Source organism: Sus scrofa, chromosome 9, assembly GCF_000003025.6.
Source record: "Sus scrofa isolate TJ Tabasco breed Duroc chromosome 9, Sscrofa11.1, whole genome shotgun sequence".
In the NCBI taxonomy this organism is placed as follows: Eukaryota; Metazoa; Chordata; class Mammalia; order Artiodactyla; family Suidae; genus Sus; species Sus scrofa.
Window position 1 is genome coordinate 137,937,141 of NC_010451.4, and position 10,432 is coordinate 137,947,572.

Below are 10,432 nucleotides of genomic sequence, written 5' to 3' on the forward strand. Positions count from 1 at the left end.
CAGCACCGGCACAGAGTTACCAGACTAAATATCCACAGCCAGTTAATTTGTTTCTTTCTCTTTTTTTCCCCCATGGCCTGGAGAAGTTGCTGGGCCAGGGCAAGGCACCACAACCTTTGTTTGGGGTAACCATCTCTACAGAACTAACTCAGACAAGCTAATGTGTTGCTCAGCAGTGTCAGGAATGTATCCAATCAGAAAATAACAAAGTCAAACCCAGAAAGAAAACAATGTTTGTTTGGGCCTGTTGAACACTGTTCCACATGGGCAGCGAAAGGACCCTTTGACCGTCTTTTCCCTTACTGCCAAATTCTAGATACTTCCCTTTGCCTCAGTGACTTTTTTCTTGGAGGGCAAGTCTTTTGTGTCATTATTATCTGGCAAGAAAATGGAAGGATGGGTTATGAGGGACCTTCTAGTGGATTCAGAGAGATATGTATTTATTCATTCACTTATTTATTTATTTATTTTTGCTTTTAAGGGCCGCACCTGCGGCATATGGAGATACCCAGGCTAGGGGTCGAATCAGAGCTCTGGCCGCCGGCCTCTGCCACAGCCCCAGCAATGCCAGATCCACGCCGCATCTGCAGCCTACACCACAGCTCACGGCAATGCCGGATCCTTAACCCACTGAGTGGGCCAGGGATCTAGTCCACAACCCCATGGTTGCTAACTGAATTCTGGTCTCTGCTGCACTGCAACGAGTGCTCCCACAGAGGATCTTCATGAGACGATTGATCAATAACCCCCAGGGTTCGGTGGGAAATTACCAAATTGTAATAATTAACGCAAACGTCTTTGCCTGAGTTGGAGGGGCTTTTTAAGGATTTGCTTAGATTGACATTACCTACGTATATGCATAGTTTTGTGTCTTCACATGTATAAATCTATAAATAGATGTATGCCAACTTGCTAGAAAACAGTAAGTAGTTTAAAATTTTTTTGATGGCATAGAAAATGATGAGGATACCCTTTGAGCCAAGAGAAAAATTTCCTTCCAAGCCAAAATTCTAACAACTTGGTAAAGGCAATATTACCAATTTTATCATGCAAAATGTGGTTAATCAGTCTGTTTAGTAGTTCATTTTTTGTTTTTTTTAAAAATTGCAGTATGGTTGAGTTACCAAGTTGTGTTAGTTTTCAGGTGTACAGTGAAGTGATTCATCATGTATTTCAAGTCCTCTGTGCTGCACGGTAGGTCCTTGCTGTTTATCTCTTTTATGTATAGTGGAGGGTATCTTCTCACTGCAAACTCATAATTTCTCTCTGCTGACCCTTTCCGGCTTTGTAACCATAAGCTTGTTTTCTCTGTCTGTGAGTCTGTTTGTTTGTAAATAAGTCCACTTGAATTTTTTTTTTTTTTTTTTTGCTGTACCCACAGCATATGGAAGTTCCCAGACCAGGGACCGAATCCAAGACAGAGCAGTGACCTGAGAAATTGGAGGTCGATGCTGAGGATGGAACCTGTTCTCAGCAGTGACCTGAGAGACAACGTTGGATCCTTAACCTACTGCCACAGCAGGAACCCCTACGTCCACCTGAATTTTAATAGAATGTTCTTTTTTCCTCTCGGCTGTTCTTACTACATCCACAGCGTGCTCTGCTGTTGGGGGGCAGCCAAAAAGGTGTGGAATTATAAAGGGAAAAAAATAAACTCTTGCTTTCCTGCCAAATAGCAGAAAAATAGAATTTCTGGAGTTAGGAGCACATGGTAGGTTACTAGAAAGTAGCACATTTGACTTAGTGTTTCTTGGACGATGAGAGTCAGTGAGGCTGATGGTGTCACAGGCAGCGCATGCTAATAGATGTGTCTAAAGCAATAGTCTGAGGTTACAATTTGGAATTATCCATGTTTAAGAGAAACAGCATTAGTCGCAAAAGTTCTGACTTTGTTCATGGCAAAATAACTGTGCATTTTCCCTAAAACTACCAGTGTTGAATAAGATATTGTGAAATTTAAAGAACTGAGCATAGAAATAATTTTACAGGAGTTCTTTCTCCTTATTAGCATAGGCAAGTTTGCCACACTACACACTTAAAATGAGAGTGATTCTAAAACTTTGTAAATGGAACCCTAATAAAAACTCTCTCTCTCTCACACACATATACACACACACACACACACACACACACACAGACACACACATATATACACATATATATATATATTCGTTAAACACTGAGCCACGAGGGGAACTCCTAAAAACTCTAAAGATTCTACTCTTTGGCTCCCATCGTGGCGCAGCGGAAAGGAATTGGACTAGGAACCATGAGGTTGCAGGTTTGATCCCTCCCCTTGCTCAGTGGGTTAAGGATCCGGTGTTGCCGTGGCTGTGGTGTCGGTCGAAGGTCGCAGATACGGCTCGAATCTGGCACTGCTGTTGCTGTGGCTGTGGTGTAGGCCAGAGGCTATAGCTCTGATTAGACCCCTCACCTGGGAACCTCCATGCTGCCGATGCGGCCCTGAAAAGACAAAACAACAACAACAAAAAGGTTATACTCTTCACCTTCACCAGCTCGTAGGCTCTCAGTCAGCCCGTCCTTCCCAGCGTTCATTCCCTTTGCTCCAGCCTGGTCCAAAAGGGCTCTGAGGGCATTTGCTTGGAAAGGAAAGCAGCTTTTTTAAAATTAAAAGTCCGAGGTGATGTTTAGCCTTCTTCCTCAGTCCGCTGTCACTGGAAAAAAAATGGTTCTTAAAACCATAAACCAGCCACATTATGACATAATTTTAGTTGTAGGATCACTAAGTACCTATGTAGCATTTCTGTAAGGTTATTTCCATTGAAGAAATATATATTTAAGCAGATAAGATGGCAGCACCCTTTTCTCGTAGAGTTTATTTCCAATCCCAGGTAGGTTCAGTGATGGTTGGGTTTGTTAGAATGGTCATCAGAAGGTAGAAAGTCCAAGAACGCGCTGCAGAGAAGACAGATGAAAGGTTGGGGGATGTCCAGCCTGGGAAAGTGCAGCTTAAAGGGACCACGACGCCACCCTTAGCGCCTGGAGGACTGTCCGCAGGGAAGCCACCAACTCCCACCTTCCAACAGCTGGGGGTTCAGACCCTAAACCCTCACCACAGGAGAATGGGGAGACACTACAGGTTTCCCCAGGAGAAGCCTAAGTGTGGACAGTGTGATCTCAGGTCTGCCAATGGACGTGGACACGTGGTTGGGTTTCTGGAGAAAACCACCAGCAGAGGGGGCAGCAGGCTTCCCACACAGGTGGGAGGGGCTGGCATCCTCAAGGCCCCCGGGTTGTCTCATTGGCTTGTACCTCCCTTTGATTCTGTGAGCGCTGCCAAGATGTTTGCCAAGTGCACAATCTTAAATATAATGGTAGGATATGAGTTGCAGCCCCGGGGAAATCAATTCAACAGTCTGTGGTCGTCTATAGGGAAAGAATCTGGAAAAGACTGGATATTTGTGTGTGCATCGCTGATTCCCGGTGCTCTACACCGGAAACTACACAACATTGGAAGTCACCTACACTCCAGGAAGATGTATTTAAAAAGTTATGGATACTTAATCACTTTTTAAAAGCTGTTATGAATTATGCTGTAACAAAAGATATGCAACAACATCTTCACTTAAGTTAATTTTAAGCACATATTAGTGAAGGCTGCAGGTTCCAAAGGCTGACAAAAGTGACTGTGAATGGCAGCTGATTGTGTTACCTGATCTCAAGTTTGCATTTATAATGTGGGGTTAAGGATGACAATTCGAATAAGTGACGGTGAGATTTAAGTATATGTAGAGCACAAAACAGAGTGGCTTTTAATCACTAGACTTGATAAGTGGAATCTATTATTATGAAACATTGTGTTAGTACAGATTTTGCAGTAATAATGGTCTTTTGTACGAGACCCTTTGTGTACTGCACTCCAGGAAACCACCCACAAAGCACCATCTACCTGCTGAGTGGGTGTTACACTAAGTTTAGGCTGTCTAACTCAGAAGAAAATAAAACATCCTGGTTGGGTAATAAATGTAAATAAAACCCCCCCAAAATGCACCTTTACTAAACATGGGCAGTCTTTCCTCAGTGACTGAGTTTCTTTGTCTTCAGCCCATTATTTTCTGCTTTCCTTTCAGAAAACAATAAATGCATTGCAGTGTGATTGCTGGTCCAGTGGTTTGGACACATTGCTATGCAAATTCCGGTAAAGAAGTGCCAGATTCTTCCCAGTTAGAAATGTGTTTTGGCTAGGTGGCATTCTAATTGCATCTTGCAGGGTGGGGAATGGCTGCCCCTGGAAAACAAAAGAAAGGAAATATGAGAGGAAAAGGAAACGTCTCATGCCCAGCACAAGGGGAAAAACAGCGGATGGGAGCCTAGGGCACTTGACTGAGGTGTCTAGGAGCGAACCTCAGAAAAAAGTGGGAGAGAGGGCCTCAAACACTGGCAGGAGTCTGAAATGGCAGCTCTGGTCAGTGGAGGCCTTAGAGGTTTATAAAATAGGGGAAAGAGACAAACAGATTTTTTCTTTTAGAAAATCACTTTGGGAACAGCATTCATAATAAAATGGAGTCTCCAAGAGCAGAAAAGAGAAAAGAAATCTAGGGCATAACTCTGAAAATTTGAGAACTGAAATTATCTCTGTTTAAGAAGTTTAGATGTAAAACTATCGTTGTTCACATGTGATATAATCTTAGAGAGAGACCCCTAAAAATGCCACCCCCAAAACTGTATAAACAAATTCAGCCAAGTAGCGGGATACAAACACAACCCAAAGATCAGCTGCGTGTCTATAAACAAACAATGAACAAACCAAAAGGGAAATGAAGAGAAGAGTTTCATTACAACAGCGTCAAAAAGAATTTAAAAACCTAAGAATTAACAAGGAAGTAAGAGACCTGTAAGATGAAACTGTAATACACCGCTGAAAAAATTAAAGATATTCACAGAGATGTTTACAGATTTGAAGCTTTAATACTATTAAGATGCCAATACTAAAACCAAAAAAAAAAAAAAAAAAATCTGTTATGTTCCTTGCAGAAGTAGAAAAACCCATCCTAAAATTCATATGGAATCTCAAGGGACTCCAAACAGCCGGAACAATCTTAAAAAGGAAGAACAGGGTTCCCGACCTGGGGAAGAGGCTGCGGGTTCGATCCCTGGCCTCACTCCGTGGGTTCAGGATCTGGCGTTGCCGTGAGCTGTGGTGTAGGTCGCAGATGTGGCTCGGATCCCACGTTGCTGTGGCCGCGGCTGTAGCCCGATTCACCCCCTAGCCTGGAAACATCCACATGCCACGCCCCTAAAGAGCAAAACATAAATAAACAAATACAGGAAGGAAGAAGAAACCTAGAGGGCTCACGCTTCCTGATTTTACACCTTGCTTCAAAATTACAGTAGTCGAAAGAGCGCGATACTGGTATTTAAGACAGACGTGTCCATCAGCTGCATACGATACAGAGGCCAGCATTAAAGCTTCACGTATTTGGTCGAATGATTTTCAATAGGCCTGAAAGGCAGACAGAAACCCACAGATTGAGGGAAAGTATTTGAAATGTGCACATCCGATATGGTGTATCCCGAATAGATCTAAAGAACACCTTACACTCAGCAAAGGAAACCAAACAACCTGATTTAAGGAGCGGCAAAGGACTCAACATCTCTCCAGAGAAGCTGCTTGCACGACTAAGGAGTGTATGAAAAGACTGGACGTCACTGATCATTAGCGGACGGTACATCAGAACTGCAAGGACTCAGCGGCTTAAGAACCCAACTAGATTAGTATCCACGAGGATGCAGGTTTGATTCCTGGCCTTGCTCAGTGGGCATCGCCACAAGCTATAGCTAGGTTGCAAATGCGGCCTGGATTTGGGATTGCTGTGGCTGTGGCTTAGGCCAGCAGTGGCAGTTCCAGTTGAACTCCTAGCCTGGAAACTTCCATATGCAACAGGTGTGGCTCTACAAAGAAAAGGAAAAAAAAACTACTCTAAAGACTAAACAAAACAAACCAGAAAATAACAAGTATCCACACCGGTGTTCAGAATTTAAAAGGATACAGTTGAAGCAGAGAATAGTATGGTAGTTCTTCAAAAAATTTAAAATAGAGGCACCGTACAATCCATCAATGCCACTTCAGGAAATATGCCCCAAAGAGCAGAAAACAAGAGCTCAAAGAGACATTCGTACACGTGTTGAGAACAGCCTTATTCAAAGTAAGCAGAACATGGGAGGAACCCAAGTGTCGGTGCACACGTGCAAAGGGAAGTGCAACGTGGGGTCTGTGTGAAATGGGATGACGTTGTGCTAAAAAGGAGGGGAGTCTGGCACACGTTACGACACAGAGGACATTGTGCTAAATGACAGTAGCCCGTTGAAAAAGGGCAAATACTGTTTGGTTCCACTTAAAAGAGGTCCCCAGAGTAGTCAAAAATCAGAGAGATGGGCGTTCCCATTGTGACTCAGCAGTCAACAAACCCGACTAGCCTCATGAGGACGCAGGTTCGATTCCTGGCCTCGCTCTGTGGGTTAAGGATCCAGTGTTGCCATGAGCTGTGGCGTGGGTCGCAGATGTGACTTGGATCCTGCATTGCTGTACCTACGGTGTAGGCTGGCAGCTGTAGCTCTGATTCGACCCCTAGCCTGGGAACCTCTGTATGCCGAGGGTGTGGCCCTAAAAGACAAAAAAAAAAAAAAAAAAAATCATAGAGATGGAAAATAGAATAGTGTTACCAGGGGTTGGGGAGAGGTCAATGGGGAGTTGTGTTTACTGGGTACAGAGGGTCAGTTTTGCCAGATGAAAAGAGTTCCGAAGATTAATTGTACTTTTATATTGTTCTTTTCAAGTCCAGAATTTCCATCTGATTTCTCCTTGTAATTCTCTCTGTTCTCTCCTGTTTGATACAGCATGGTCATTATACCTTTCCTGACTTCTTGATTCATGCTCGTTCTATGAACACAGCTATAATGGCTATTTTGAGATATATTTTATTATTGTTGTTGTTATTATTGCTTTTTAGGGCTGCACCAGTGGCATATGGAGGTTCCCAGGCTAGGGGTCAAATTGGGGCCAGCCTACACCACAGCCACAGCAACTCGGTATCCTGGCCGTGTCCGTGACCTACACCACAGCTCACGGCAATGCCAGATCCTTAACCCATGGAGCGAGGCCAGGGATCAAACTCGAAACCTCCTGGTTACTCGTTGGATTTGTTTCCACTACACCACCTCGGGAACTTTTTTTTGTTGTTGTTTTTAATTAAATCTGGTATCTGGCTGCTTCCATAGGCAGTTGTGTTGGCTCTTTTGGGCGGTGTTCGTGTCGTGTTTGTACATTCATGTTTCTTTGCATGCTGCACTGCTTTTCCCGTTTGCGAGCTGGGGGTTTCAGAGAACATACTGTATCACATCCGGTTACTGGTTCCCTCGCCATCCCAGAAGGCTCTTGCGACTGTTATTAGTTTATTTTCTACGAACCAGCTGGGTTAGTGTCGTGGAATCGTCTCCCCTCCTCTTCAGGGCCCCCCCTCTTTCCGTCCTGCCCCGAGTCCTAACCTCAAGCCTCCGCTGCTGCTCCGCGGGGAGGCGCAGCTGGGTGTACACCTGTCATCGCCTCGGGGAGGCCGTGATGCCGGCGTTCTCTTCCCTGTCCCTTTCCTGCCCACACTCCCAGGCTGCGCCCTCTGCTGTTTTCATCAATGTCCGGCCACACGCATTCTTCTGCGAGCCCGTCTAATAAAACTCGTAAAAATCCGCGGAGGACTTGTTGCTGAGTCCAATTCAGCGTTCTCTTCTGCAGTCAGTTCAAACTAGGCACCCTCAGTCTAGGCTGCATCTTCCTTTAAACGGGCACCCTCTCCTGATCGCCCTTCCCTCCGGCCTCCCCCAGGGCCCTGGAGAACCTCCCCCAGGTTCTTTTAGGTTTGAACGTCTTCATAGCCTCTTTCAAATGAAGCCCTTTCCTTTGGGACGAGAGATAGGGCTGTTTTACCACCTGCTTCCTCCCCCATAAGCAAAATCTTTGTCAGGGTTCTGGGGCTAGTGATGCAGTCACATCCAGCTTCTCTCTGAGTGATGCCCCCACGGAGCAGATGCCCAAATGGAGGTGTAGAAGCAGCTGGACACCCTCTCCTCCGGCCTCTCCTGGTGCAGGACCTTGCTGCATGAGGTGACACAAAGGCAATGAGTATTGTCAGCTCCCGAGCCCAAGGTTCAGCCTCTCTTCCATGAGCAGAGGGCCTGTGGAAGAAAAAAGCCCGACCCCACTCACGCCTCACCCCTCAACGGGGGCTTAACCTCAGGAACAGGTTGCGGGGGCAGGGTGAGGTACTCCTTCTTCGAGAAGAAAAACTGTGCGGAGCGGGAGCCCCTTCCCCCTCCGGAGTGAAGGCTGCCCCGCAGAGCCAGGGCTGGGGAGGAGAGAGGGGCCTGAGTCGAATGCCACACTCTCACCTCTCGTGCTGGAATTTCATAGATGTTCTTGAACTGCTATTTCTTCAGGTACTGCTGTCCTTGGGCTCATTTCAAGAGGCTTTAAACCGTGGATCTGCATTCTTTGCACCACTTTAATGGGAGCAGGTCAGCAGAAATCCGCGAGCTGCCTCCTCAGATTTGGGTCTCCTGTTGCCATGGTTTTGACTTCTGCAGATGCTGTGGACGTGTAGTCACACCGCATGTGGTCTTCGAAAGGCCTCCTTCACTCAGAAATGTGTAGTCAAGGTTTCTTCAAGCCTTAATAGCTCATTTCTCTATAGCAGTGGACAATATTCCGTTGTATGGATGAACAAAAATCTTTTTATCCATTCATCTCTTAAAGGGCATGGGAGTTACTTCAAGTTTATAGTCATTATGAATCAACCCATAACAGGTCTAGTTACTGGTTTTTATGTGGACATAAATTTGTAAATGAGTTTGGTAAATACTTAGGCGTATAATTCCTGGATCTTACGGTAAGGCCATACTTGGCTCTTTCAAAAACTACCATACTGTCTTCCCAAATGGTTGAACCATTTGCATTTCTACCAAAAATGAGAGTTCCTGTTACTCCATAACCTTGCTATCAATTGCATTGGTGTGAGGAAAGAGCATCAGTAAAATATGTATTTATATGTGTGTGTATTGGTGAGATGTGTATACCTTATATATACAAATAAGATATATATCCTTTATACATACCTATGATATATATATATGATAAATATCTTGCATTGATATATATCTTATATGTAAAATAAGATTTACCTTATTTCTCATATAATCTAACAAGAAGGTGCATTAACTGTTACAATCATAAGTGATATGTGGATGTGTATTATGTATACGTATACACACACACACACACACGTATATATAGAAAGAGAGCGAGGGAAGGAGAGAGAGGTTGGTATAAGGGATTGGCTCACAGGATTGTGCAGGCTGATGCGTGTGAAGCCCACAGGGCAACAGCCTGGCTGGGAACACAAGTGCGTGCTGACGTTGCTGTTGTGGTCCTATTTCTGAAACTGGCAGGCTTGGCTAGAAACTTAAGCAGAGTTCTGTGCAGCACTCTTGAGACTTAATTTCTTCTTCGGAAAACTGCAGTCCTTGCTCCTAAGGCCTTTACCTGGTTGAATAGGGTGAATCCAATCCATAGAGTTGTCATCTGCCCTACGCAACATCTACTGGTTTAAATGTTCATCACAGGTTAAAAAAGAGTTTCACAGCATCCTTTAGCCTGGCATTTGACCAAACAGCTGGGCACCGTAGCCTGGCCAAGTTGACGCATGAAATTAACCACGAATTGGGGGTTTGCTCTCAGCTACTCTAACAGGTGTGTGCTGGTGTCTCTTCGTTGTTTTAATTTGCATCCTCTGATGATGTCTTTCAGGTGCTCTCAGAGGCAGTTTTGTGTTGCTCTTTTCTTTCCAGAGTCTGTGTCATAATTATACGTTCATGTTTCTCTGTGTGCTGCCTTATTATATTTTTTTCAGGAAACTGGGCGTTTTAGGTAATACCTTGTATCAAATCGGTTGCGGGCTGCCATCCTGAAGCGAATAACCTGTGCTGGCCTCTACGACGCGTGCACTACGGGCAGTCATCGTTCTCCTTCTCAGACAATCGTCGGAAACGCACTCTAATTACGGTCGTGTTTCCCAAGACAGGCTAAGGATGAAGTGCTAAGTAAGGTGCCTTGGGCTTCATGGAGAATGCGCCGCCCGCGTCCTCGCAAGGCCCCGCATCAGTCCACTGCCCTACGTGGAGGGGAAAAGGGAGGCAGGGAGAGGAAGTCAAGAATTTGGTTGTGAACATGCCAAATTTCAAAAACAAATGTTCTTATAAACTGTTACTAGAATTACCTTAAATGAGTTCCCACTGTGGTGCAGTGGGTTAGGGATCTGACTGTGGTGTCTCAGGTCACGGCTGAGACACTGGCTCAATCCCTGCCTGTTCCAGTGCTTTAAAGGATCTAGCATTGCTGTGGCTGTGGCATAGGTTGCAGCTG